At 42.4% G+C, this 27,794-nt stretch overlaps 1 protein-coding gene across 6 annotated transcripts in view; it reads left to right on the top strand.

The window, feature by feature from the left end:
• The window catches only part of PHKG1 (phosphorylase kinase catalytic subunit gamma 1), a 76,059-nt gene that overhangs the window by 1,528 nt on the left and 46,737 nt on the right, over positions 1 to 27,794 (top strand). The window contains exons 1-2 of one of the 6 annotated variants that reach the window (XM_056556503.1): positions 21,599 to 21,923; positions 23,241 to 23,386. The exons of 1 other annotated variant lie outside the window; for it this stretch is intronic. The gene's annotated coding sequence lies outside the window, so the exon portion shown is untranslated. Of the gene's footprint in view, positions 1 to 9,306; positions 9,351 to 21,390; positions 21,516 to 21,598; positions 21,924 to 23,240; positions 23,387 to 23,419; positions 23,440 to 27,794 lie in introns of those variants that run through there. 4 more of the 6 variants (XM_056556506.1, XM_056556504.1, XM_056556500.1 and 1 more) reach the window with 4 other exon arrangements.

Genomic DNA, 27,794 nt, shown 5'->3' with positions numbered 1-27,794 from the left:
TATGTCCAGTTTGCTTTTTTTTCTCCCTTTTTTTGGTTTAGTTCCAATAAACACAAAGGGAATAAACATGCGTATAGTAAAACATGTGTTACTGCAATCCTTTTCTGTGAGAAATACTTCATTTTCTAGAAAAAATTCAGGGGTGCCAACATTTATGGCCATGACTGTATGTTAGGTGCATTTAAATGGGCACTGTCAGATACAATAACTTTTGAGATGTTATAAAGCATGCAAAAACAATGTTATGCAATTGTTTTCATTAGAATATTTTCTGTATTTCATACTGAAAAAGCCAGTCAAAAAAGTGGCCACTAGGGGTCCCCTGCCTCCTGGGACAAATACCAGTCCTGCAGTGTCCAGTGGTCATCGACATGTCATGAACCCCATAGGTGATTGACAGGGCTGCAGGCAGGGTCCAGAGCTGCTGTGCTTGCTCCCGACCTTCTGAGAGTCAGAGCAGAGTGAGGCAGGGAGAGGAGTCATCACAAGGAGGAGAAGAGAGGAAGACGTCCCATGCCTCTGCACTAAAAGAAACCTCACTGAGCAATGATGGCAAGTAAATAAAAGGTAATTCTGAGAGAGAAATATAGGTCGTAGACACATAAAAATTTGATGTAAATTATCAGGATGAGGTACTGAGCAACATAACCATTTTTTAGTTTTTTTTTGGGGGGGGGGGGATTGGGATCTGACAGGTACGTTTTAATAAATCTAATGGGTGCATGACCCTTATTGCAGGCTTCAATTATTATTATATTTTTTTAATGCAGCATGTGAATGAAATTCTAATTCTATGATGTGCTCAAATAAAATACAAAAATAATGAGTAATAATACACTGCCTTGTTTTAATGTTGGGGTATACAACAATGAACCATGGCTGGATATGACTGTTCGGGTTTTGTGGGACTTTATTCACAGCAGTCGGACCTCCTGCGATCTGCCACTAATCTCCTGTCCTGTGGATAGGGGATACATTTTTTTTATACTGTACTACTCCTTCAAATAACGGTCATCGGAAGTGTTCTCCGATGTTTGTAATTACTGGCAGATGTAAGTTGCAGATAGCAGTTGGTACCTGCCAGGTATGATGCAGGCCTGACTCCTGAGCGCGCTTCATACTCTCTCACCTGACCCACAACCTAAATGTATGCTGTGGGGGGGGGGGGGGGGGGGGGGGGTCAAGAAGGAGTTAAAAGCTGACTCCTGACTCTGGACAATCCCTACTTATAAGGAAGATCTTTTGACAATAAGAAGATCAGTAAGGCTGGGTTCACACTTGCAGAATTTCTGCTGTAGATTGATCTGGCGGCGCTAGGACCGAGCAGACTGCATTGTTGCCCCTATAGACTGCAATGCATTTCTGGGTGGATGTTTTGGGAGATCTGCTCAGAAATGCATTGCCATCTATGGGGACGGCAATGTAGTCTGCACTGGCCTAGTGCCGCTGGCCAGCGCATTATGCCTAGAAATTCCACAGTGTGAACCTAGCCTAAATGTCCTGCTGAAGGGTGTGTTCACACAGTAATTAAATGTGCGAAATGTCTGGGTGGAAAACATGAGTGCACATTTGATTAATCCGGTGGGCACTAAGACCGCTCGGAAATGCGCCGGCTCATAGACAGCAATGCATTTCCAAGCAGAATCTGCAGAAAGAATAGACAAGTCTGTTTCTGCAGAAGCAGGAATCAGGAGTTTTTTTTTTATGGCAGAAACATCTGCCGTGTGAACAGTGCAGCAGAATCCCATTGAAATCAATAGGACTCTGCTGCTGCATTATGTTCGTGTGGAATATTCTGGCGGAATGCTGCACAGACTTTCCGCCATGTGAACATACCCTAAGAACATACTCCTGGCACTCCGCAGGGACCCCCACAAAGTAAACAACCATTATTTAATGCCCATACAAGTCAATGGATTATTTGTGTAATACAGGACATGTCCCCCTAAAGTCAGCAATGATCCTTGTAACCACTTTCCATTCTAAATGTAGAAGGTCCTGAACAGACCTCCAGTGTACAATTTCCTAATATTAAATATAAATATGGCTTTTCTTAACCAAATAAAGGGATTTTAAAGAGATTGTCAGTTTAGCATTATACAGTCATGGCAAGACGTTTTGGGACTGCTTACACACTATACTTTTGCTCCGTTAAAAAAGAGCTGTTATAAACTTCCGTTAGAAAACCCTTAACCCGACAAAGATGAGCAGCAGAGAATAGACATGTCCTGGCGGTGCGCTGATTGCACTAGGAGCAGGGCAGCAGCAGGGACATGTCGGCTTCATTCATTCACCGCCGCCGATTCCCGACATGTCCCGCTGCTGCCCTGCTCCAAGATGATGAGAAGCAGTCAGCGGGAGGGGAAATAAGGATAAGCACACTGGGGCCAATGAATTATCATAAACACACTGGGGCCAATTAATTATTATAAATATGCTTGGGGGGCATACATTTGGGGGTCAAATTAGTAGTTTACAAACCCAGTCAGGAGCCCTGAATGGATTCTCGGTGCTGGCCATTAAGGGCTCCCGGCGGTGAATTTAAAAGTGAAAGTAAAAATACACTGTACATCACAGGGGAGCAGAGCATGACGCCTACACCCCTGTTTAATAACTTCTGATCGCATCGGGTCTCGGAAATGAGACCCAGTGCGATCAATCCCTCAGCCCCTGTACTACATCCCCCTTCATGGAACAGAGTCTGGGAGTAGTAGTACAAACACTCATGTAGCCTCCCCAGCAGACTTCCACAACCGGGGAACTACTACTCCCATCATGGAAATAAGTCATTTCTATGATGGGAGTAGTAGTATTCCCGGCTGTGGGAGTCTGTAGGCAGAGGCGTTAAAACGGCTGTTCATGAGGGATGTTATAACGGGTCTTAATGGATGAATATGCCCGTTATTTTGATGGATATTATTCAGCCGTTAGCACCCGTTATTCCATCCGTTATTATACATCCATTTTTTTTATTATACAATACAGAAAACGGATGTTTAATAACGGAAGAATAATCTATAGTGTGAAGCAGCCTAAACTGTTCTTGTTTTAGAGGAGAAATAATATGACCAGTAGGTGGCAGCATTACACAATGAATCTGACTCCTCCTTTTATGGAGAACAAGAGAATAGGAAAAAGGAACCCAAATACCAATGATAAATTTGCCCTAACCTTTTCTAGTTTGCACATTTATTTCTCCTATTTACTATTAGGCTAGAGCTGCACAGTGACATTTGTCACATTATTTGATTACAATGGCAGTTTGGCTGTAAAAAAAATTTGGAATGTAGCACAATTCAGTTTTAGAATAAAAAATATATATAAAAAAATAATAAATAAATAAATAAAACCTTCATCTTAATTTTACATTTTGCCTGTGGATTTTTTGGGTCAGTTTGTAAAGTCTTGGAAATGTATCAGCTATATTGTGCCCTGCACAAGTGGATTAGGCTTCACATGTATTCATAGCTCATCTTTTATTTGTGCTGGAGAATGAGACCATAATGCTATGGGAAACTGTTACTCAGAATAAAGAATTCTCTCTGCTAATTTTGCACAATAAAAGAACTATTTGGTGGTAACCGCACGTTATTTATACAGGGTGGCCCATTTATATGGATACACCTTAATAAAATGGGAATGGTTGGTGATATTAACTTCCTGTTTGTGACACATTAGTATATGTGAGGGGGGAAACTTTTCAAGGTGGGTGGTGACCATGGTGGCCATTTTGAAGTCGGCCATTTTGAATCCAACTTTTGTTTTTTCAATAGGAAGAGGGTCATGTGACACATCAAACTTATTGGGAATTTCACAAGAACAACAATGATGTGCTTGGTTTTAACATAACTTTATTCTTTCGTGAGTTATTTACAAGTTTCTGACCACTTATTAAATGTGTTCAATGTGCTGCCCATTGTGTTGGATTGTCAATGCAACCCTCTTCTCCAACTCTTCACACACTGATAGCAACACCACAGGAGAAATGCTAGCACAGGCTTCCAGTATCCGTAGTTTCAGGTGCTGCACATCTCGTATCTTCACAGCATAGACAATTGCCTTCAGATCAACCCAAAGATAAAAAAAAGTCTAGGGGGGTCAGATCGGGAGACCTTGGGGGGGCCATTCAACTGGCCCACGATGACCAATCCACTTTCCAGGAAACTGTTCATCTAGGAATGCTCGGACCTGACACCCATAATGTGGTGGTGCACCATCTTGCTGGAAAAACTCAGGGAACGTGCCAGGTCTGAGCATTCCTAGATGAACAGTTTCCAGGAAAGTGGATTGGTCATCGTGGGCCAGTTGAATGGCCCCCCAAGGTCTCCCGATCTGACTCCCTTAGACTTTTATCTTTGGGGTCATCTGAAGGCAATTGTCTATGCTGTGAAGATACGAGATGTGCAGCACCTGAAACTTACGGATACTGGAAGCCTGCGCTAGCATTTCTCCTGCGGTGTTGCTATCAGTGTGTGAAGAGTGGGAGAAGAGGGTTGCATTGACAATCCAACACAATGGGCAGCACATTGAACACATTTTATAAGTAGTCTGAAACTTGTAAATAACTCATGAAAGAATAAAGTCACGTTAAAACCAAGCACATCATTGTTTTTTTTGTGAAATTCACAATAAGTTTGATGTGTCACATGACCCTCTTCCTATTGAAAAAACTAAAGTTAGATTCAAAATGGCCGACTTCAAAATTTCCGCCATGGTCACCACCCATCTTGAAAAGTTTCCCCCATCACATATACTAATGTGCCACAAACAGAAAGTTAATATCACCAACCATTCCCATTTTATTAAGGTGTATCCATATAAATGGCCCACCCTGTATTCCCAACACATATCATTATTATGTGGCAAAAAAAAAAATCCTACTGTATCTCGTCACTTAATAATATGTGGGGGTCTCGCTGGGCTGTTGGGCTAGCACAATGTCCCATTCACTGTAACCTGTCTGTGCTGTGAACTACAGTGCAGATCTCTTTTAAGAAAATAGATGTATGGAAATATGATTGATGGGGTTCCACACACACTGACCATAAAGAGACAATATATCCTAACCATATGCCTTTATTTTATAAAATGAGGGAAACCTCTTGAGGCTGGGCTCACACACGTGTTTTACCACAAATTGCTACGTTTATAACAACTGAAAGGTTAAAAACAATGTTTTATATTTAAAAACCCTATGGCAGTTCTTAGTAAAATGAATGTGGTACAGATCCTGTTAGCTGTCTGGGAATTAAAAAAAAAATGCATATATGGATGGGGGCCCTATAAGAATAAAAAAAATTAAAGGGGTATTCCAGGCCAAAACTTTTTTTTATATATCAACTGGCTCCGGAAAGTTAAACAGATTTGTAAATTACTTCTATTAAAAAATCTTAATCCTTCCAATAGTTATTAGCTTCTGAAGTTGAGTTGCTGTTTTCTGTCTAACTGCTCTCTGATGACTCACATCCCGGGAGCTGTGCAGTTCCTATGGGGATATTCTCCCATCATGCACAGCTCCCGGGACGTGACATCATCATTGAGCAGTTAGACAGAAAACTTCAGAAGCTAATAACTATTGGAAGGATTAAGATTTTTTAAGTAATTTACAAATCTGTTTAACTTTCCGGAGCCAGTTGATATATATAAAAAAAGATTTTGCCCGGAATACCCCTTTAAGTCATACTTACCCAAACCCCCCCCCCCCCCCCTTTCCCATCAGCTACCAGTCTGACACTCCTAATCCCCACTTTACATAGCTGTGTAACATACAGTATGATACTTTTGTGCTTTATTGTTCAGGATACAGAGTAGTTTATACCTGGTGGATACATTTATAATCTGCTGCTGGGAGCATTATCTGACTATGGACGTTTGCTTACTCACACATGACATTACAATATCTGCTGTTTGATTTGAGTAAAATGTATCACTATTCACAATAAACACTTCAACGTAGAGAAAAGTAATGGAGCACTCACCACAATAGATGGGTTCCAACTGCTTTAATTCCATCAGAACAACACTCAATATTACTTATTATTATTATCTCCTCCATGACAATCCCCTATGTGGATATGATGCTTTATATCCCACATATAGGATTGTCATGGAGGAGATAGTAATAGTGCTTGCTTTGCAAGAATAGAAAGCATATGAATTCCAGAGAGGGAAGGTAACCATCACATTCAGCTATTGCGCGCTGAAGCACACTGGACAGGACAGAGAATGCCAAAGGTCCGTTAGGCCTAAATGATAGCAACAAGCTGAATGCATTCCTCTAAATGTTTTTAGTTAGCCAGATCTAGGTATAGTGTGAAATGTAATTGTGATATGTACACTGGTGAGTGTTTACAAGTGTGGTGTCCTGGTATCGGATTGCATCCGTTACCTTGTGGTGAGGTCCCCAAAGTCAGAGTCCCTAGGTACCAGTGGGGTCCTCATCAATAGTTAGCCCCTTGTCACCCCTTTAATAGTTAAAGTTATTCAAATTCAGTGTGTAAATATGTATATAATGTATGCTTACCTTGCTGTTGTGTCGCAGGACCTGCGGGTCACGTGATGCGTTCCAAAACTCTATGGTTTTCTGATTCAAGGACCTTTGGAGGAAGTCAGGTGATCGCCCACCATGCATTGTAACGGTGAGTGACAGCTGACACGAACCAATCCAAAACAGCCCTGCCCCTGCCCATATAAGGGAGCGGCGGCCATTAATTTTTTTTCTTTCCTCGTGGGCTGCTGATGGAGGAGGATCTGCGCAGCTGTCATCAGCAGTGACTAGGCCCAAGCCATCTTTACAAAACTGTGAGTTATGTCAATCCGTGTTAACTCAGCAAGATCACCGGACCTAAATAGACCCCTAAATCCGGACGGATCTCTGCATCAATCCTAATAATCTTTGGATAAGTCAATGGTCCTCAGCATCTGTCAATCACTGCCGTGCTGTATAGAGACTATAGCTGTTGCTGTTAATTGGATGTACCACAAATACCTCAGTAAAGTTTATGCAAGTTCAAGTTCATCTCTATTGTGGACCTTCATTAATTTAAGCACGCACCTATCGTTTCTGGGAAGGGTGGCGATAAGCCGAAGATTTACCTCAGCGTATTAACCCCCACCCTGGCATCACGAGTGACAAGGGTTAAATTAACCCCTCATATACCGAAGCAACACCCCAACTACACTACACCCCAAGGCAGTTACCACACACGTTTCTATGGTTACACCCCTTGAACTTTTAAAATAGAGTACACCTGCTAACAGGAATACGTCACTAGGGACCCGAAGAAATGCCTCCTAGCACGAAACGCTCCTGTTAGACTCTGCCTTGCAATACCCTTTCACATGAAGGGGGAGATTCATCAAAACCTGTGCAGAGGATAAGTTGCCCATAGCTACCAATCAGATTGCTTCTTTTATTTTGCAGAGGCCTTTTTAAAAATTAAAGAAGCGATCTGATGGTTGCTATGGGCAACTGGTCAACTTTTCCTTTGCACAGGTTTTGATGAATCTCCCCCAAAGCACTGGCTTCACACAACTGTGCCCTCCAAGTCTGATGTAATTCTTCAGGTTAAAAGATATCTATTTGTTGACCTGACAGATCTCAGTTTAGGGTTTGAAGTTGATATACAATTGGCGTGATTGTATGAATGGCCCTTGCTCTCTGATTTGCACCGTGCTAATGTGTAATAAGCCATATGTGTTGCTTAAAGGGGTACTCCGGTGGAAAACTTTTTTTTTTTTTAAATCAACTGGTGCCAGAAAGCTAAACAGATTTGTAAATTACTTCTATTAAAAAATCTTAATCCTTCCAGTACTTATTAGCTGCTGAATACTACAGATGAAATTCTTTTCTTTTTGGAACACAGAGCTCTCCGCTGACATCACGAGCACAGTGCTCTCTGCTGACATCTCTGTCCATTTTAAGAACTATCCAGAGTAGGAGAAAATTCCCATAGAAAACATATGCTGCTTTTGGACAGTTCCTAAAATGGACAGAGATGTCAGCAGAGAGCACTGTGCTCGTGATGTCAGCAGAGAGCTCTGTGTTCCAAAAAGAAAAGAATCTCCTCTGTAGTATTCAGCAGCTAATAAGTACTGGAAGGATTAAGATTTTTTAATAGAAGTAAATTACAAATCTGTTTAACTTTCTGGCACCGGTTGATTTAAAAAAAATAAAATAAAATAAAAAGGTTTTCCACCGGAGTACCCCTTTAATGCTAGGGGACTGTCTTGACTTTCATGTTGCCTTGTTTGTTAGTTTTTTGAAAACTCCAAAAGACATATGTTAAAAAATAAAAAATAAACCTATACTCCTCTCCTCTAATCCCTTATAGCCGTTGCACCACTGCTTCAGGTCCTGTACTTCTTATCTATTTCCTGGCTGCTGATGACATGCTGCCCCCGCAGTCATCAGCAACCAATAATTGAGAGGACTGGGGGCCTGGAGCCTCGGTTTAATGGGGCTTTGGGGGGATCCGGACAGTTCAGTTTAGTATAGGCTTTTTTTTTTTTATTGCTCCCCCATATCACACATACATTTTTTAATCTCTGGATAATCTTTTTAAGATAAAGAACATCAAGTTAATATGAGATAAGAAATAAGATTAGAGATAAACGGAGATTTAAAATAAAACCTTTTGAGGGTGTATTCACACACACAGGATCCTGCATTTGCTGCTTCAGATTTCAATGTAAACTAAATGACTGAACACAGCTTTAAATCTGCAGCATCAAAAATGTGTAGGATATTGTATGTGTGAATACACCCTTAACATGAATAAAGAAGAAAAACAAGTAAGTACATCATTCATGAGTATATTGAGTGACAGACTGGTAAAGGAGAGGGGGCAGGGCTGGACTGGCCTATTAGGATACCGGGAAAAGACCAGGTTTACGGTAATGACTACAACAGTATCTGGGGATATGAAGGTATTCCAGGGGTCTGGGGATATAAGTGTATTTAGGGATATAATTAGGGGTCTGTGGATATGAATTTATTTGGGGATCTGGGAATATGAATTTATTTAGGGGTCTGGGGATATGATTTTTTTTCAGGGTCTGAGTTATGAATTTATTTGTGTTGCTATAGAGACTGGGATGTCTGCAGAAGAAATGTTTTAGCAGCAAACTCTGAAGTCGTCATGGAGGTCTGGGCCAGATGGCAAAAGAAAAGCTGAACAATTGTGAGAAGATGCCATTTGTGAGTGATTGGATTGTAGCGGTGCTGTCACCTTTACTGACCTGTCTTTTTTTTTTTTTTTTATCAATTCTTTATTTTAAGGAGTTTTCAAAGGAACGGGAACAAAGAACATACAAAGTAACCAGCACACAAGTCACACAGGACTTATCAGGCAAGTGAGACACCAGAACGGCAATAAACAGTACGGTGACCGTCGGTGCAGCGAGTGCAGCAAGGGACGGTCATGGCATCAATACTCAGTACTGAAATTAAAGTCAACCGGTAACTCTCGGTTGTATACATAGTAGTTATCCATGCAGACTTTGGTGGCTCATTAAGAGGGGAACGTAACTGAAAACAACAAAATAAGTCCAGTCCCCGCCTTTCCCCAGTAGTAGGGTACCAGCGGGGCTTATGTCTACTCAAGAAAATTGAGTAAAAAGAACAGGGTAAACAACAGAGAAAGTGGGAGAAGAAGAGGACAGAAAGACAGGACACAAAAAGAGGAGGCAGGTGATAGCATCAAGTAAGGTGGGGAAAGAACTAGAGGGAATGAGGGTATAAGTAAGAGAGTGGGGGAGTAATGAGGGGGGGGGGGCGAGGGGGAAAAAGGAGAAGGGGAATGCAAAGAACTTCAAGAGGGGGGCATAGGTAAGGAAAGTGAAGAGGAGAGGGGGGGGGGGAGAGAGATCCGGCTTCCCGTTAGGGTAGGGAAGGAAGAGTGGTAGGGGGATGGGGGGGGGGAAGAAGGGAAGGGAAACCCTATGAACTCTCAGATCATGGCGGGAGTGGAGGAGGGAGGGGGGCTCAGGTCGACCAGATCTTTAGGTAAGTGTCATGAGAGCCTCCGCTCCAGCTCGCCAGCTCCTCCATTCTGCACAACTCACGTACCTTCTGCTGCCACTGAGCTAGTGTAGGAGTCGACGTCTGCAGCCAATGTAAAGGAATAAAGGAATAAGAGCCTTCGCTACAGAGAGCAAATGGGCAACCAAGGATTTCCTATGGAGGGTACAGTCAGCGTTAGACAAGCCCAGTAGTACCATAACAGGGGTCAATCGAATAGGTTTCCCCATCACATTCGAGATGCCTCCCTCCAGTACTGTGTAATGCAGGACCACCAGATATGGAGGAATGAGCCAACTGCACCCTGGCACCGCCAACACAAATTAGTCGTGGCCAAGCCCCTATGATAAAGTAGTTCAGGGGTTCGATACCATCGAGAGAGAAGCTTGTAGTGACCCTGCTGCAGTTTGACGCATATAGAAAAACTGTGGGAATGCTGCAACACTTCCGCTCTTTCTTCTGTAGTCATGGATATATTTAGCTCTTTTTCCCAGGAAAGCAGAAACAGCGGGGGCAGAAGCTCATTTTCCTTGGATAAGGAAGTGCGGATAGAGCGTAAAGTAAGGCGAGAGGAGGGAGCGACAAGTGCCAACCTTTCAAGCCATTGGAGGTCGGGAACAAGAACACACACCCCCTTTACTGACCTGTCTTGTACAGTAAATAATTCCTATATTTGCTTATGGTTTCCTGACTACTTCAAACTAGCACACAGCAATATTGTTGATTGTCCAAAACGTCTCAAGTATTGATTGAATACTAAAATGCTGAGTTTATATTCTAGAGATATACCATAAACTAATATAATCAAAGCAACAGTTTTGTTCTATATTTTATATTACTTGTTCTATAAACTTGTTTGTGAGCTCCAAACACCTCCGAAAGAACCTTCTTCAACATATTTGACAATAGAAATGACCCGTCACCAATCGAGGAAACTCGACTCAATTAGGGAGCCTATTAGATAGCTAAACTATCGTGCAGGCAGGGCCGCATGAACCATCACATGCCCTATTATACAGGGAAATGTTCAGACAACAAAAAATGGTTTATAAACCTGCTTAAAGGAGAACTATCACACAGGATAGGGGTAAAGTGTACGATCGTGGTGGGTACTACCACTGGGACTCCTGCACGTTACCCCTGGTCTCCCCTGAAATAAGGCACGTCGGCCCCCGTGCAAGGTGGTGGCTAACACACCCCCACCGTGTATCTCTATGGGAGAGCGGCTCCGTATCGGATGTCGCTTTGTGTGGGGGTCGACATGCTTCATTCCTGGTAAGAACCGGGATCCCAGTGGTCAAAAAAAACATCCCAGCACGCATGCCCCCCCCCCCCCAACCCCCCTTTGCGCGATCTAATACTTACATTTTTCTGTATGATGCTCAAGCTGCTGCTTTTAAGGCTAGCAGGATATTGTCATGTGTCAAAAGAGGCATGGACTCGCAGAACAGAGACATAATACTACCGCTTTATAAAGGATTGGTATTGTCTTTCCTGGAATATGCTGTTCACCAATTCATAAAAGGGACGTTGTGGATCTGAAAAGGGTACAGAGACGTGTAACCAAACTAATAAGGGGCATGCAACAGCTTAGTTATGAAGAAAGATTTAAGGAATTACATTTGTTTAGTCTTATGAAGAATAGTTTAACCCCACCAGGACCAAGGGCGTACAGGTACGCCCTCGCTTCCTGGGACTTTAGGACCAAGGGCATACCTGTACACCCTCTGCGTTTCCATTCGCCACCGGTAACAGGGCAGTGAACGTAACGGGATGTCTGCTGAAATCGTTCAGCAGACATCCTGTGCCAACGTCTGGGGGGGGGGGGCCCAGACCGGCGATTTGTGGCAATTCCAGGTCATACGGGTCTTCGGTGACCTGGAAAATAAGGGTGATCAGTGCTGTCAGAGACCGCAACTATCATCCTGAAGGGATAGGCGTGAGGTGGCAGGGGTGCCACTCCTCCTACCCCCGCTATTGGTTAGTCAGAAGCAACCGACCAATAGCAAATCAGGGGCAGGGGGGGGGGGTTAAAGTTTGGTTCCCCCGCTCTGCGCACCCATGGTAATCCAGGCAGAGCGGGGGAACTGTGCTGTGATTGGCGGCAATGGAGGACAGCGGCGGAGACTTACCGATCGGCGGCAGGCGGTGATCTTGCTGGTGACTTGAGCCAGGAGGTGAGTAGTTCCTTGGCAACATCTAGAGTGGCACAGTTTGGAGACCATTATACAATGGTCTCTAAATTGTAGCCCTCCAGATCTTGAAAAACTACAGCTCCCAGCATGCCCAGACAGCCGTTTGCTGTCTGGGCATGCTGGGATTTGTAGTTTTTCAACATCTGGAGGGCTACAGTTTGGAGATCACTGTGTGGTGGTCTCTAAACTGTGCTCCTCCAAATCTTGCATAACTACAACTCCCAGCATGCAGGAACAGCAAACGGCTGTCTGCGCATGCTGGGAGTTGTAGTTGCATGCCTCCAGCTGTTGCATAACCTCACTCCGTGAGGTGTGTAGTGTCCAAAATGGGGTCACATGTGTGTGGGGGAGGGGGGGTCCACTATCCTGGCACTATGAGGGCTTTGTAAACACACAAGGCCCCTGACTTCCATTTCAACCAAATTCTCTCCCCAAAAGTTCAATGGCGCTCCTTCTCTGTGCATTGTAGTTTACTTGCAGAGCACTTTACATCACTTATGGGGTTTTTCCATACTCAGAAGAAATGGTGTTACAAATTTTGGGGTGGCTTTTTCTCCTATTGTCCCCTTGTGAAAATGGAAAATTTGGGGTAACTCCAGCATTTTAGTGAAAAAAAATTAATCAAAAATTAAGCAAAAATTTGTCAAACACCTGTGGGGTGTTAAGGCTCACTGTATACCTTGTTACGTTCCTTGAGGGGTTTAGTTTACCAAATAGTTGCCATGTGTTTTTTTTTTTTGCTGTTCTGGCACCATGGGGGCTTCCTAAATGCGACATGCCCCCCCAAAACCATGTAAGCAAATTTCGCTCTTCAAAATCCCATTGTAGCTACTTCCCTTCTGAGCTCTGTAGTGCACCCACAGAGCACTTTACATCCACACATGAGGTATTTCCTTATTCGAGAGCAAAGGGGTTAACATTTTTGGGGGACATTTTCTCCTATCACCCCTTGTGAAAATGAAAAATTTGGGGTAACACCAGCATTTTTGTGAATAAAATCACATTTTTCATTTTCACATCCCACTTTAATGAAAGTTTGTCAAGCACCTGTGGGGTGTTAAAGGACATCTGCAGCATTACAAACACTTATCCCCTATCCTCAAGATAGGGGATAAGTGTTTGATCGCGGGGGGTACGAACGCTGGGGCCCCCGGCGATCTCCTGTACGGGGCCGCAGCTCACCTGTGCAGGGGGCGTGCCAGCCGCAGCATGACGTTGCGGCGGGCACGCCTCCTCCATACATCTCTATGGGAGAGGCGGGGAGGCAGCGTTCTTGCCTCCCCATCTCCCCCATAGAACTGTATGGGGATGGGGAGGAGACGGGGCGTCACCGTCGACCTCTAGGTCGACGCTACGTCACCATGAGCGCGGTCGGACCCCCTGCGATCAAACACTTATAATATATGATAAGTGTAATGCCGCTGCAGTTGTCCTTTAACCCCTTAAGGCCCAAGGACGTACCAGTACGTCCTGAGCCCTCTCCCTTACTATAATGCAGGGGCCAAAATATCAGTGTGTGCAGTGTTATAGCCCCCTATGGGAGCTATGACATTGCAAAAAAAAAAGTAAAAAAAAAACTGAATAATGATCATTTAACCCCTCCCCTAATAAAAGTTTGAATTACCCCCCCCCCCCCTTTTCCCATTTAGAAAAAAAACTGTGTAAATAAAAATGAACATATGTGGTATCACAGTGTGTGGAAATGTCCAAATTACAAAAATATATCATTAATTAGACCGCATGATCAATAGCGTACGCGCAAAAAAAATTCCAAAGTCCAAAATAGTGTATTTTTGGTCACTTTTTACATCATGAAAAAATTTATAAAAAGCGATCAAAAAGTCAGATCAATAAAAAAATGGTACTGCTAAAAACTTCAGATCACGGCGCAAACAATGAGCTTTCATACCGCCCCGTCCGCCAAAAAATAAAAAAGTTATAAGGGTAAGATTTTTTCCAGAAGTATGAGAAAATCAAACTTATATAAGTAGGGTATCATTTTAATCTTATGGACCTATAGAATAAGGATAAGGTGTCATTTTTACCAAAAAAATGTACTGCATGGAAACGGAAGCCCCCAAAATTTACAAAATGGTGTTTTTTCTTCAATTTTGTCGCACAATGATTTTTTTTTTCCCGTTTCGTCTTAGATTTTTGGGTAAAATGACTGAAGTCATTACAAAGTAGAATTGGTGGTGCAAAAATAAGCCCTCATATGGATTTTTAGGTGCAAAATTGAAAGAGTTATGATTTTTTTAAGGTAAGGAGGAAAAAATGAAAGTGCAAAAACGGAAAAAACCCTGGTCCTTAAGGGGTTAAGGCTCACTGTACCCCTTATGTTCCTTGAGGGGTGTAGTTTCCCAAATAGTATGCCATGTGTATTTTTTTTTTTTTTTTTTGCTGTTCTGGCACCATGGGGGCTTCCTAAATGCGACATGCCCCCCAAAACCATTTCAGCAAAATTTACTCTCCAAAATCCCATTGTTGCTCCTTCCCTTCTGAGCCCTCTAGTGCACCCACAAAGCACTTTACATACACATATGAGGTATTTCCTTACTCGAGAGAAATTGGGTTACAAATTTTGGGGGTCTTTTTCTCCTTTTACCCCTTGTAAAAATGAAAAAAAAATGGGTCTACAAGAACATGTTAGTGTAAAACACCTAAAGGGTTAACAAACTTTCTGAATGTCATTTTGAATACTTTGAGGTGCAGTTTTCATAATTGGGTCCATTATGGGGTATTTCTAATTTTAAGACCCTCAAATTCACTTCAAAACTAAACTAAAAATTTCGATTTTGAAATTTTAGTGAAAAATTTGAAAATTGCTGCTAAACTTAGAAGCCCTCTGATGTCTTCCAAAAGTAAAAACATGTCAACTTTATGATGCAAATATAAAGTAGACATATTGTATGTGTGAATCAATATATAATTTATTTGGAATGTCTATTTTCCTTACAAGCAGAGAACTTCAAAGTAAAAAAAAATGCAATGAAATTTTTATGAAATTTCATGAAATTTTGGAATTTTTCACCAAGAAATGATGCAAGTGCCTACAAAATGTCACAAAAAAACAATCTCAGAATCAGAATGAAAGGTAAAAGCATCCCAGAGTTATTAATGCTAAAAGTGACAGTGGTCAGATGTGCAAAAAATGGCCGTGTCCTACAGTGAAAATTGGCTGGGTCGTTAAGGATATAATCAACATGTATAAGTATATAAATGGCCCATACAAAAAATATGGGGAAAAGCTGTTCCAGGTAAAAAAAAAAACCTCCTCAAAAGTCAAGGGGGGCACTCCCTCTGTCTGAAGAAAAAAAGGTTTAGCCTTCTTTACCACAAGAACTTTGAAGGTATAGAACAGTCTACCTCAGGAACTGGTCATAGCGAAACCAGTTGAGGACTTCAAAACAGGCTTAGATACATTTCTAGAACAAAATAACATTAATGCTCATCCATAAATATAGAATCCCTTCCCCTCCATTCATCCATACCCGTTCCCTTCACCTCCTTGGTTGAACTTGATGGACATGTGTTTTTCAACAGTACTCACTATGAGGGAGATTTATCAAAACCTGTCCAGAGGCAAAATTGACCAGTTGCCCATAGCAACCAATCAGATCGCTGCTTTCATTTTTCAGAGGCCCTTTGTGAAATGAAAGAAGCGATTTGATTGGTTTCTATGGGCAACTGGTCAACTTTGCCTCTGGACAGGTTTTGATAAATCTCCCCCTATATAACTATGTAAGAAATAGGCTCTTGCAGGCTCATTACACCAGAGTATTTTCAGTCTCTGGACAGAGAGGGAATCAGCGCCACTTAAGCAAATTGGCAGGGCATTCAATGGCCCTACCCACTTTATGTCTTTGACAACAAATTGATGTTTAGACATAAATAGGGGAAGCCATCAAGCTGTTTAAATCGTTTTTTTTGTTTTTAATCAAAAATTGTCTGAAAAAAAGTCTCAGTCACTTCCCCTGCATCTTTTGTGCGACTTTTGCTATAGATCATATCCAGGGGGGTACAGGCAGTACCCATGTAAGGGGCCCAGGCACCCAGGAGGCCCGGGGCCCACGACCAGTATCAATCGCTGTCATCGCCTGCTGGCAGGATGTGTGAATAACCTGAACATCCCTGTGTCCCAAAAGATCCTTTCAGGACACAGGGATGTCCGGGTTACTCTTCCATGGGCCACGGTCACTTTAAATTCACAAAGGCTGCAGGGAGGCAGTGTGCGCAGTCACATCACTAACGTGTCATGCATCCAGTCTGGAGGAGCGGAACAAAAGCAGGAGGTCGTGCGGGCCGGCAAGTTTCCAGCACCTGGGCAGCTTTGGAGCTCTGATCACTGCTTCTACAGCTCGGGCCTGCTGCTATCCTGACCCAGACCAGAGTAGCAGTGATCAGAGCCCTGGAGCAATGCAGTACACAGACATAGTCCCTCCTGCCATATACTGGCTGGAGGCAGTATGTCTGTGAAGGGCCTACAGCTATATATGGGGGGTCTACAAATATATATGGGGGAGGGGATTCTAGAAATGTTTATTGGGGCATGGAGGGGATTCTAGAAATATTTATGGGAGCATAGAGGGGGGAGTCTAGAAATGTATATGGGGGCACAGAGGGGGAAGTCTAGAAATGGTATATGGGGGCACAAAGGGGGGGTTTACAAATATAAATGGGGGCACGGGGGGATGCTAGAAATGTTTTTTTTGGGGGCACAGAGGTGACGTTTAGCAATGTATATAGGGGCACAGGGGGGTCTAGAAATGTATATTGGGGCACAAAGGGGAGGAGTCTAGAAATGGTATATGGGGGCATAGAGGGGGGTCTAGAAATGTTTATTGGGGCACAAAGGGGGAAGTCAAGGAATATATATGGGCACAGGGGGTCTACAAATATGTATGGGGCACAAGGGGGTCTACAAATATGGGGGCACAGATGGGGGGTTTGCAAATCTATAAGGGGGCACAGACGGGGGTTTATAAATCCGTATGGGGGCACAGAGGGGGTTTTTTTAAATCTGTATGGGAGCACAAAGGGGGGGTCTAGAAATCTATATGGGGGCACAGAGGGGCCTACAACTATATGAGGACACAAAGCAGGTGCTATTGTTGTGTGGGCCATACACATGGGGAGTTTGTAAAGTGGTGTGCATTGTGCTGCAGAAAGGGGCCTAAAATCTTTGTCTGGCTGCTCTGACAGGTTCTGTGGAGTCACGGCAAAGAGAAGTCTTCACAATGGCCCAGGTCAGAGAGGGAGAAAAAGATATAATGAACAACTTCGATCAGAGAAAATGTTGCCTGTAAGTCCCTAATGTAACTATAATCACTTATACTGCTCTGCAGAGCGCTTGCTGGTATTAAACTGTGTGAGAGAAAAAATAGAGTGACTTTCCCCTAGCAACCAATCACAGCTCAGCTAACGAGCTCCGGTAAAGTGAAACCTGATTGGTTGTTGTAGGAATATCTCTTTTTTTTCTCTCTCACACAGTTTAATAAATCTGTGAAAAAGAAAATGGAAGGGGTCCAGCTCCTGGGTAGAGGTATCCAATAAAACTTAACCTTTAATGGCAACTAATTTAAAACATGGAAAGTCGCCACAAGGTGACGAGTGACATGTCACTAAAAACAAAGGGGGGGTGAAACGCCGACGCGTTTCGAGCAGTTGCTCTTAGTCATGGCGTTGGTACCTAGTCACACGGGGGTTTAAATACCCACTGGCATATGGTCGGGTCCCACCGTGGAAAAAACTCCCCGCCTCCGTCAAACAAGATGTGACGTGGCATAGGGAAGGTAGTCAAAGAAAAAGGAGGGTGCGGCCAGGTAAGAACTAACTAAGTGGAAAAAGATGGCCGATTAACCCATGAGTGACCTGTATGTCATGTCAGTCTAGGTGTGGTAACATACAATGTATGCGAACAATGCAGTGTAATAGTGCAGCGGCCGTTTTATTAACTGTGACAGCGAATATGTTGTATACTGTGCAACATGTGTTGCATGCAGAATGCAATACATTGGGTGCACGGGACGAAAACTAAAAAGAAGGATTTATGAACATCTTGCCATTCGTCCTAATTTTTCCTCCAGATCAATGTCTGGTTTGACCAGGCATTTAGTGGAGCACCATGAAGGGAAAAGTAACACTATTTCCATCCAGGGAATTGAAAAAGTACCCCCCCCCCAAACGGGGGGGTGATTGGTTACATGCCCTTCACACAAGAGAGGCTTTTTGGATTTTAAGGATGGAAACACGTGCTCCTATGGGTCTTAACTATAGAAATGACCTCATGTATTTTTACTAAATTAGTACATTTTTTTCATTCAGCCTTATATGGTTTTTTCTGTATATCATTTAACTGTGGCTATGGTAGAACTTACTTACCCTCTGAGTTTTATTTTATTTCATGTTGCGATTCCTGTCCCCTATTATAATATGTGCTTACCCACAGGTTCCCATGTGTCTGTACACTAAAAAAAATATTCATGAATTTATCATGTCTCTTAGACAGTCTTAGCATATGTTTTTTTTTTTTTTTTTATATATATTTTCTGTCTATTAGTGGTCTTGTGCGCATCGTATTTAAGCACTTAACTCGCTTAATCGTTAAACATGTTTATCACAATGTTACATTTTGCTATGGGCTAAACTCCCATGTATATTATTATATTTATAAGCGAGTTTGAACATTTAGGTGGTAATTCACAATATGCGCTTTTACCTATTATTACATTCCATATGCTGACTATTATATGACAGTCTAACTACCCGGGTATATCCCACGAGCGGCCGCTGCACTATTACACTGCATTGTTCGCATACATTGTATGTTACCACACCTAGACTGACATGACATACAGGTCACTCATGGGTTAATCGGCCATCTTTTTCCACTTAGTTAGTTCTTACCTGGCCGCACCCTCCTTTTTCTTTGACTACCTTCCCTATGCCACGTCACATCCTGTTTGACGGAGGCGGGGAGTTTTTTCCACGGTGGGACCCGACCATATGCCAGTGGGTATTTAAACCCCCGTGTGACTAGGTACCAACGCCATGACTAAGAGCAACTGCTCGAAACGCGTCGGCGTTTCACCCCCCCTTTGTTTTTAGTGACATGTCACTCGTCACCTTGTGGCGACTTTCCATGTTTTAAATTAGTTGCCATTAAAGGTTAAGTTTTATTGGATACCTCTACCCAGGAGCTGGACCCCTTCCATTTTCTTTTTCTCAGTTTCACGGGGAGTGGCGGCTCCCTGTCTCCGTGCTCCGGGACTATTGCCTGATGCTTGACACATATGGACTTTGGTGAGCTGATCTACTCCTTTTGTTTCTTTAATAAATCTGTACCAGTATGTGGGAATATTGGCCAATTTTAGGGCGGTTTCACTATAACCAGAATATGGTATATTAGATTATCTCATTAGAAGAAAAAAATTATTGGAGTAAGCTCTGGGGGCGGACTTGGCGGTGGGCCACAGGGGGCTCAGCCCTTGAGCTGTGTAAGGGGCCTCGAAATTTCTGATGGCAGCCCTGATCATATCTGAAAGTGAACTACCATATGCAGTCCTTTAGTTTTATGCAGTGGGGACTGTTTCATTATCTGCGACTTTTCTCTGAAAGTCTCAAAAAAGTCTTTAAAAAGTCGCAACACCGTGATTTACACGCAAACTCACACCATGTCACTTCAGCCCTGGAAAACAGTCTAAACGAGTAGCATGGGTGTACGAGCCAGTTACTTCATCAAGGGGTGTGCGACCTTTGGTGAATTTGGAGCAGGAAGGTATATTCTTAGGCAAAGGTGGTTTATTCAACCAGCTCTCCTGGTCTTTTTCAAGCTTGAAAAAGACTTGAAAAAGACCAGGAGAGCTGGTTGAAACTTTGTTCTGGACACTCTGTTTGATGGAATAAACCACCTTTGATTTTTCACCCATTGGATGTGTGCTGTGGATATTCTCTTTTTATTTTAAATGGATCCCTGACCCGGGTCTGGACCTGCGAGCACCATAATACATTTAATATTTTTTTGGATGTGCTGTTTTCCTACAACTTATATTCTTAGGCAACTATGTAACTTTTCACATCTATGATAGCACATATACTAGTAAAATATTGATGAATCCCCCTCAAAATCCTTTAGGCAGTTGGCCTACTCTAATGTACGATTCTTCGAACTGCTGCACTGAGGCTATTATGGGAGTGTCCAGGGAAAATGGGGAATTACTCCTTACCGGAAATTGGAGTAGATGGATTACTGCTTGTGGACCACAACAGTAACCTTTCTTTCCCTCCCCTGAGTTTGTTTGTCCATGTATATTATGTTTATTAGCAAAACATTGTAATATCATCTTGTATGGTGGGGAGGGGCTTTTTAATATATCCCTAGAGGCCTTACTTCACTTATACTATCATGGAGGACTTCCAGGAAGTTTGTTGACTGCTATGGTGCAATTCCTTATTTGAAGCCATTCTCTACTGGTTTCTAAAGAGGTGTTGTGTAGTGAACCTATAATGTGTCCTAATAGGCTTATGTCATTCTATATGGAAATGTGTTTTTTCCTGCAAGCCCAGCAGAATTCTCTGGAGTGTTGGATAGCAGTCTATTGTGCACATCCCATTTGCAGTCTAAAGTTTCCTATAGGGAACCTAAGCAACCAAGAGGCATTTGTCCCTTCCCGTGTTAGGCTGGGTTCACACTACGTTTTGTCCCATACGGGAGCGCATACGGCAGGGGGGAGCTAAAAGCTTGCGCTCCCGTATGTCACCGTATGCGCTCCCGTATGTCATTCATTTCAATGAGCCGACCGGAGTGAAACGTTTGGTCCGGTCGGCTCATTTTTGCGCCGTATGCGCTTTTACAACCGGACCTAAAACTGTCTCCCGTATGGGACAAAACGTAGTGTGAACCCACCCTTACTCTGCTCTGCTTTTTAGTTTACTCTTGCCTCTGACTAAAATATTTTTGTTAATAATGCATTAGGGAACTATTAAATATGCAACTCCCTATTATAGAAGTCTATTGCCCAGATTATAGTTACTCTTTTATTACAGTAATTATAGTATTTTATGTTACATAACCTGAAAAGGTGTTTCATTCTGTTTCTTCTTGATATCATTGAACCAACAAGTACATTTGATTCTCTGTGCAGCCTTTGTGGTGGGGTTAGCACACAATAGATGGATTACTGCTTGTGTGCTCATACTTTTCTGGTGGCACTCCCTACTTATTTACTTTTCGCCTGGCATTCAGGCCATCTTATGTTTCACTGCTGGCAATATTCTTACGTTTTAATGTGCGTTTCTTGGTAAGTAGCAGGGATTCCCTTCATTTACAGCCTGAAAATTCTGCAATGCAGCAGCTATGATAGAGACTGTAAAAAAACCTGAAGGGTACAGTATGTACCATGGATTGTTTACTAGTGGGGATTGCCATTCACTTTAGCCTAGGTCACACATGTTACTCTGACTACATGACAGGCACATAGGCCGTTCAGCAGCAGCACATGCTGAGGCTTGGGAGTGCTGGGCTGATTCCAGGATGAATAGCAATGTATTTTTGGCAGGCCACTTGCTTAGATCTGCAGTGTACAGAACACAAGCTCAGACTATCATCATCTCTGACAGCGTAGGTGCGTGCTGAAGCCTGGCTGTTTGCTGTTATTGTACATGGGAACATTCTCAGGGGAGTACCGGAGGGCCCCACCTCAGTAACGGTAAGAAGAGATTTATATATCCATATATATATGAATAGAATGTAAGCCTGTAATCTGTGTCCCTATGAATCTGTCCTTCTTCTCTATTTCTCCCATTAGAAACTCTTATCTGTTTTAGTTATCTCCATTATTTTAGTTTATCGTCGCTAAGTGCTTCATGGGTTAATAACCTCCATTTAAAGGTGTCTTACAATTTTTTTTCATTGTAAACTACATTTGCTACACTTATATTAATTTGATTGTTCTATTTTTGTATTTATTGTTTAGACTAGTACTAGAACTGCGACGTAGTGAACAGCAATTCCTCTAGCAACCATAACACAGAGATAGAAAGTTATATAACAAGTTGATTTATTTTTCAATGTGTTACATTCGAGTGTTGTCTGTAATAGTACAAATGCAGGTGGCAATATTGTGGCTTCATACAACCTCCATGTTTTAGAGCTCTAATACTGCACCTATAGCACTCTACAGTCTCTCTTTAAAGCGTACCTGTTAGATCCCACAAAAAAAACAAAACTGTTATATGTTACTCAGTACCTCATCCTGATCATGTACATATCATTTTTATGTCTATATAATTTTTATGTCTCTATCACGCATATTTCACTTAAGAATAGCATATTACAGCTGCTCAATGTCTTTTTCATCTTGTTAAAGGGAGGGGGCGTGTCCCTCTCTTGCCTGTACTGTGATGACTCCTCCCCTTCCCTCACTTTGCTGACTCACTGCTTTCAGGAGCCTCGCAGCCCTGCTCTGTAACCCTTTCCTCTCTGGATTTATGCTGTGCACACACACACAAACACACATACACACAATGATTATTGAGGATTGCCTGTACTCTACCACCAAAGACAATGGCCCTGATTTACTATTGTGAACCAGACATGTTTTGTCAGGTTGTCCGCCAGATATTCTGTGCCAGAATTGAAAAAAAACCTGACCAACTCTCTATTTTACTGAAAAAAACAAACAAAAAAAGGACATGGCCATTGGGAAAAGGGGGCGTGTCCCCAATATTTTTGAAAAATCCCAACATATTTACTAAGGTTTCCACAGAAAATGTGGTGGATTTGAGCTGAGGAAAACCCTACAGATCAGAGCATGTGTAAAAAAAAAAAAAAAAAGCAAAATGTAGGGAAAAGTGCAAAATCCAGGGAAATCTTAGTAAATACCATGGAAAAATATCTGTTGGGGAAAAGAAAACTCACGAAGAAAACTATACTCCACTCTTAATAAATCAGGGCCAATATGGTGAGTGTATAACTTAGATCTTCCTATGTCATTCATGCTTAGGCAGTCCTTTGTCATCCTTAGGTAGTCCTGTAATGCTGGGAAAACTCTGAGTTACAGCAGTGTTGCTGAAAGCTGTGTTCCTCCTGCAGCCTTGTCAATCAGTCATCTCCTGTCCATGACCCTTGGACACACTTATGCTGCTGTGGGACTCATCAGGGTCCCAGGAGGTATCAGGACCCCTAGTGGTGGGATTTTCAAAGACAGGTTTCTTTAATAAAATGTGAAATTTTTTTAAAGAAGTATATTAGATAAACTATTGTTTTGCCAAGATGTACAACGTATAAAAAGTTTTTATATCTGACATGTTTTTATATTTATATGTAAAACTTCAATTTAAAATGGTATTGAAATGGGGCACGCCACAATTTTTTGTATACATACAAAATCAGACGAAAAACAGTAAGACAGTTTCATATAAAATAGCTTAGGAAGTGGTTATGGCGCTGTATGGCTATGGCTGAGGTAACGCTCATATTGTGCAGTTTTGATGTTTCATGATATTTTATTCAATTCTGTACCTGGTTTTTTTATAGTCCCACATATATATTTTTTATGATGCTTTCTATTATTTTATTTTATTCTGTGCCTGTAGTTTTAGATTTTATATTGTACTTAACAGCATCATTTTATTTCATTTCACATACAGTCATGGCACCCCTGACATTTTTTCTAGAAAATGAAGTATTTTTCACAGAAAAGGATTGCAGTAACATGTTTGCTATACACATGTTTATTCCCTTTGTGTGTATTGGAACTAAACCAAAAAAGGGAGGAAAAAAAGCTAATTGGACATAATATCACACCAAACTCCAAAAATTGGCTGGACAAAATTATTGGCACCCTTTCAAAATTGTGGAAAAATAAGATTGGTTCAAGCATGTGATGCTCCTTTAAACTCACCTGGGGCAAGTAACAGGTGTGGGCAATATAAAAATCACACCTGAAAGCAGATAAAATGGAGAGAAGTTCACTTAGTCTTTGCATTGTGCGTCTGTGTGTGCCACACTAAGCATGGACAACAGAAAAAGGAGAAGAGAACTGTCTGAGGACATGAGAACCAAAATTGTGGAAAAATATCAACAATCTCAAGGTTACAAGTCCATCTCCAGAGATCTAGATTTGCCTTTGTCCACAGTGCACAATATTATCAAGAAGTTTGCAACCCATGACAGTGTAGCTAATCTCCCTGGGCATGGACGGAAGCGAAAAATTTATGAAAGGTGTCAACGCAGCATAGTCTGGATGGTGGATAAGCAGCCCCAAACAAGTTCCAAAGATATTCAAGCTGTCCTGCAGGCTCAAGGAGCATCAGTGTCAGCAGGAACTATCCGTTAACATTTAAATGAAATGAAACGCTATGGCAGAAGACCCAGGAGGACCCCACTGCTGACACAGAGACATAAAAAAGCAAGACCACATTTTGCCAAAACAAACTTGAGTAAGCCAAAATCTTTTGGGGAAAACGTCTTGTGGACAGATGAGACCAAGATAGAGCTTTTTGGTAAAGCACATCATTCTACTGTTTACCAAAAATTTAATGAGGCCTACAAAGAAAAGAACACAGTACCTATAGTGAAATATGGTGGAGGTTCAATGATGTTTTGTGGTTGTTTTGCTGCCTCTGGCACTGGGTGCCTTGAATGTGTGCAAGGCATCATGACATCTGAGGATTATCAACAGATTTTGGGTCGCACTGTACAGCCCAGTGTCAGAAAGCTGAGTTTGCGTCCGAGATCTTGGGTCTTCCAGCAGGACAATGACGCCAAACCTATGTCAAAAAGCACCCAGAAATGGATGGCAACAAAGCGCTGGAGAGTTCTGAAGTGGCCAGCAATGAGTCCAGATCTAAATCACATTTAACACCTGTGGAGAGATCTTAAAATTTCTGTTGGGAAAAGGAGCCCTTCCAATAAGAGAGACCTGGAGCAGTTTGCAAAGGAAGAGTGGTCCAACATTCCGGCTGAGAGGTGTAAGAAGCTTATTGATGGTTATAGGAAGCGACTGATTTCACTTATTTTTTCCAAAGGGTGTATAACCAAAATTAAGTTAAGGGTGGCAATAATTTTGTCCAGCCCATTTTTGGAGTTTGATGTGACATTATGTCCAATTTGCTTTTTTTCGTCCCTTTTTTGGTTTAGTTCCAATACAAAACAAAGAGAATAAACATGTGTATAGCAAAACATGTGTTACTGCAATCCTTTTCTGTGAGAAATACTTCATTTTCTTCAAAAATTTCAGGGGTGCCAACATTTAGGGCCATGACTGTATGTAGTGCCGCATATAATGAATTTAGCATTTCTCTTATCTACATATTCCAGTTACAAACATGTGATAACACATAATAATATGGTAAATGTAATAATATGGTAAATCTTTCTTTATATCTAGATGAATGTAATAGCTTCTAAACAGTCAAAGAATGAATAAATAGGTCGGTGCTCACCTGGGGGAGTTGTGGAGAAGTCACACCTCCTATAGCCAGGGAAATGGTCCCACTCAGGGAAATTGCAATTCTAAAGTTCAGGTCACCTCAACAGCGAGTAACATAAACATATAATGCTAGGTACAGTCAAATCCAGTGACATAAGACATTAAAAAAAGATTCCCTTCAAGCTGCGCTTAAGACAAAGTGGACCCGATAAACGGACGTGAAAATAAAAAAGTATAGATGCTAATTGCATTTTCACATCCCTTTACTATGTCTTAGGCGCAGCTTGAGGGGAACACTTTTTTGTTTGCCCTATACAAATATAGTAGACAGTTGTCTAAAGGCTATGGACACCTTTGCACAGAATCATTATTGTTGATTTGTTTCCAGAATGCAAAATGAAGCAACTTTTTAAATAACCTTCCTTAGAAATATATATCATGTACCTACTACTCAGAGAAAAATAGATAAAGGTAACACACAGTTTTTTTAGTCTCTCAGAGTTAAAGTTCGGAGCAGGGATGGGGAGTTACACACCAGCTCAGATAGTGGAGATAGGAATCTTGGAGGACAGCTAAGGCCTCTTTCATACTGCTTGCACTGTCTTTTTTCCCTGCTATATCCCGTCAAAAAACAAGGGTGCCTGACGGCCCCCATAATAGTTCATTTCATTTAAAGCCGAGCCGTGATAGATTGCATTTATAGGGTTTAATGTGAATTCATGTCCTAACCTGGGGATAAAACCTATATTTAAAGGTGTATTCCCCTGGAAGAAAACATTTTTTTTAATCAACTGGTGCCAGAAAGTTAAACAGATTTGTAAATTATGAATTCGAGTAGAATACAGACATAGCGCACATCTACAATCTTGCATAATGATCTGATTGCTTCTCAGCATAATATCAAAAACTAACAGGTTGTTAGTATACATTTTTGATCAAAAAGTACAAGCCCACTCGCCACGTCAAGGCCACCTATTCAGAGTGGGTCCCTAACGTCCCTAGCATAAAATGGCGCAGCACCAGGCGGCGACCACCACCGCCGCGACACAGGTGCCCACGGGGGGGGGAGCGACCCACTGGCAGAGCGGCCCCAATGCCTCTCAAACCAGTCTATAGGCCGCGCCCGCCCGCAGACACAGCACCACGGCAGCAACGGACGCCGCCCCGCACCACACCAGTGTGAACAAGGTGTAATGGCTCACTTACCCTGCTCTCCCAGTCAGACTGGGAGGCTGCTAGTAGTGAAATGGCCCTATTGTGGTTAATTACCACCTATATAGGTTTTGGCTGTGGGGGGTGGGGAAGAGTGCAGCACATGTTCAAAAAAACAAAAAAAAGGGGGAAGAAAGAAATCACAATATGAATTCGAGTAGAATACAGACATAGCGCACATCTACAATCTTGCATAATGATCTGATTGCTTCTCAGCATAATATCAAAAACTAACAGGTTGTTAGTATACATTTTTGATCAAAAAGTACAAGCCCACTCGCCACGTCAAGGCCACCTATTCAGAGTGGGTCCCTAACGTCCCTAGCATAAAATGGCGCAGCACCAGGCGGCGACCACCACCGCCGCGACACAGGTGCCCACGGGGGGGGGAGCGACCCACTGGCAGAGCAGCCCCAATGCCTCTCAAACCAGTCTATAGGCCGCGCCCGCCCGCAGACACAGCACCACGGCAGCAACGGACGCCGCCCCGCACCACACCAGTGTGAACAAGGTGTAATGGCTCACTTACCCTGCTCTCCCAGTCAGACTGGGAGGCTGCTAGTAGTGAAATGGCCCTATTGTGGTTAATTACCACCTATATAGGTTTTGGCTGTGGGGGGTGGGGAAGAGTGCAGCACATGTTCAAAAAAACAAAAAAAAGGGGGAAGAAAGAAATCACAATATGAATTCGAGTAGAATACAGACATAGCGCACATCTACAATCTTGCATAATGATCTGATTGCTTCTCAGCATAATATCAAAAACTAACAGGTTGTTAGTATACATTTTTGATCAAAAAGTACAAGCCCACTCGCCACGTCAAGGCCACCTATTCAGAGTGGGTCCCTAACGTCCCTAGCATAAAATGGCGCAGCACCAGGCGGCGACCACCACCGCCGCGACACAGGTGCCCACGGGGGGGGGAGCGACCC

This window comes from Hyla sarda, chromosome 2, assembly GCF_029499605.1.
Source record: "Hyla sarda isolate aHylSar1 chromosome 2, aHylSar1.hap1, whole genome shotgun sequence".
NCBI classification, from domain to species: domain Eukaryota; kingdom Metazoa; phylum Chordata; class Amphibia; order Anura; family Hylidae; genus Hyla; species Hyla sarda.
The sequence above is the reverse complement of the archived record's forward strand: the minus strand, read 5'-3'. Positions and strand labels throughout refer to the sequence as shown.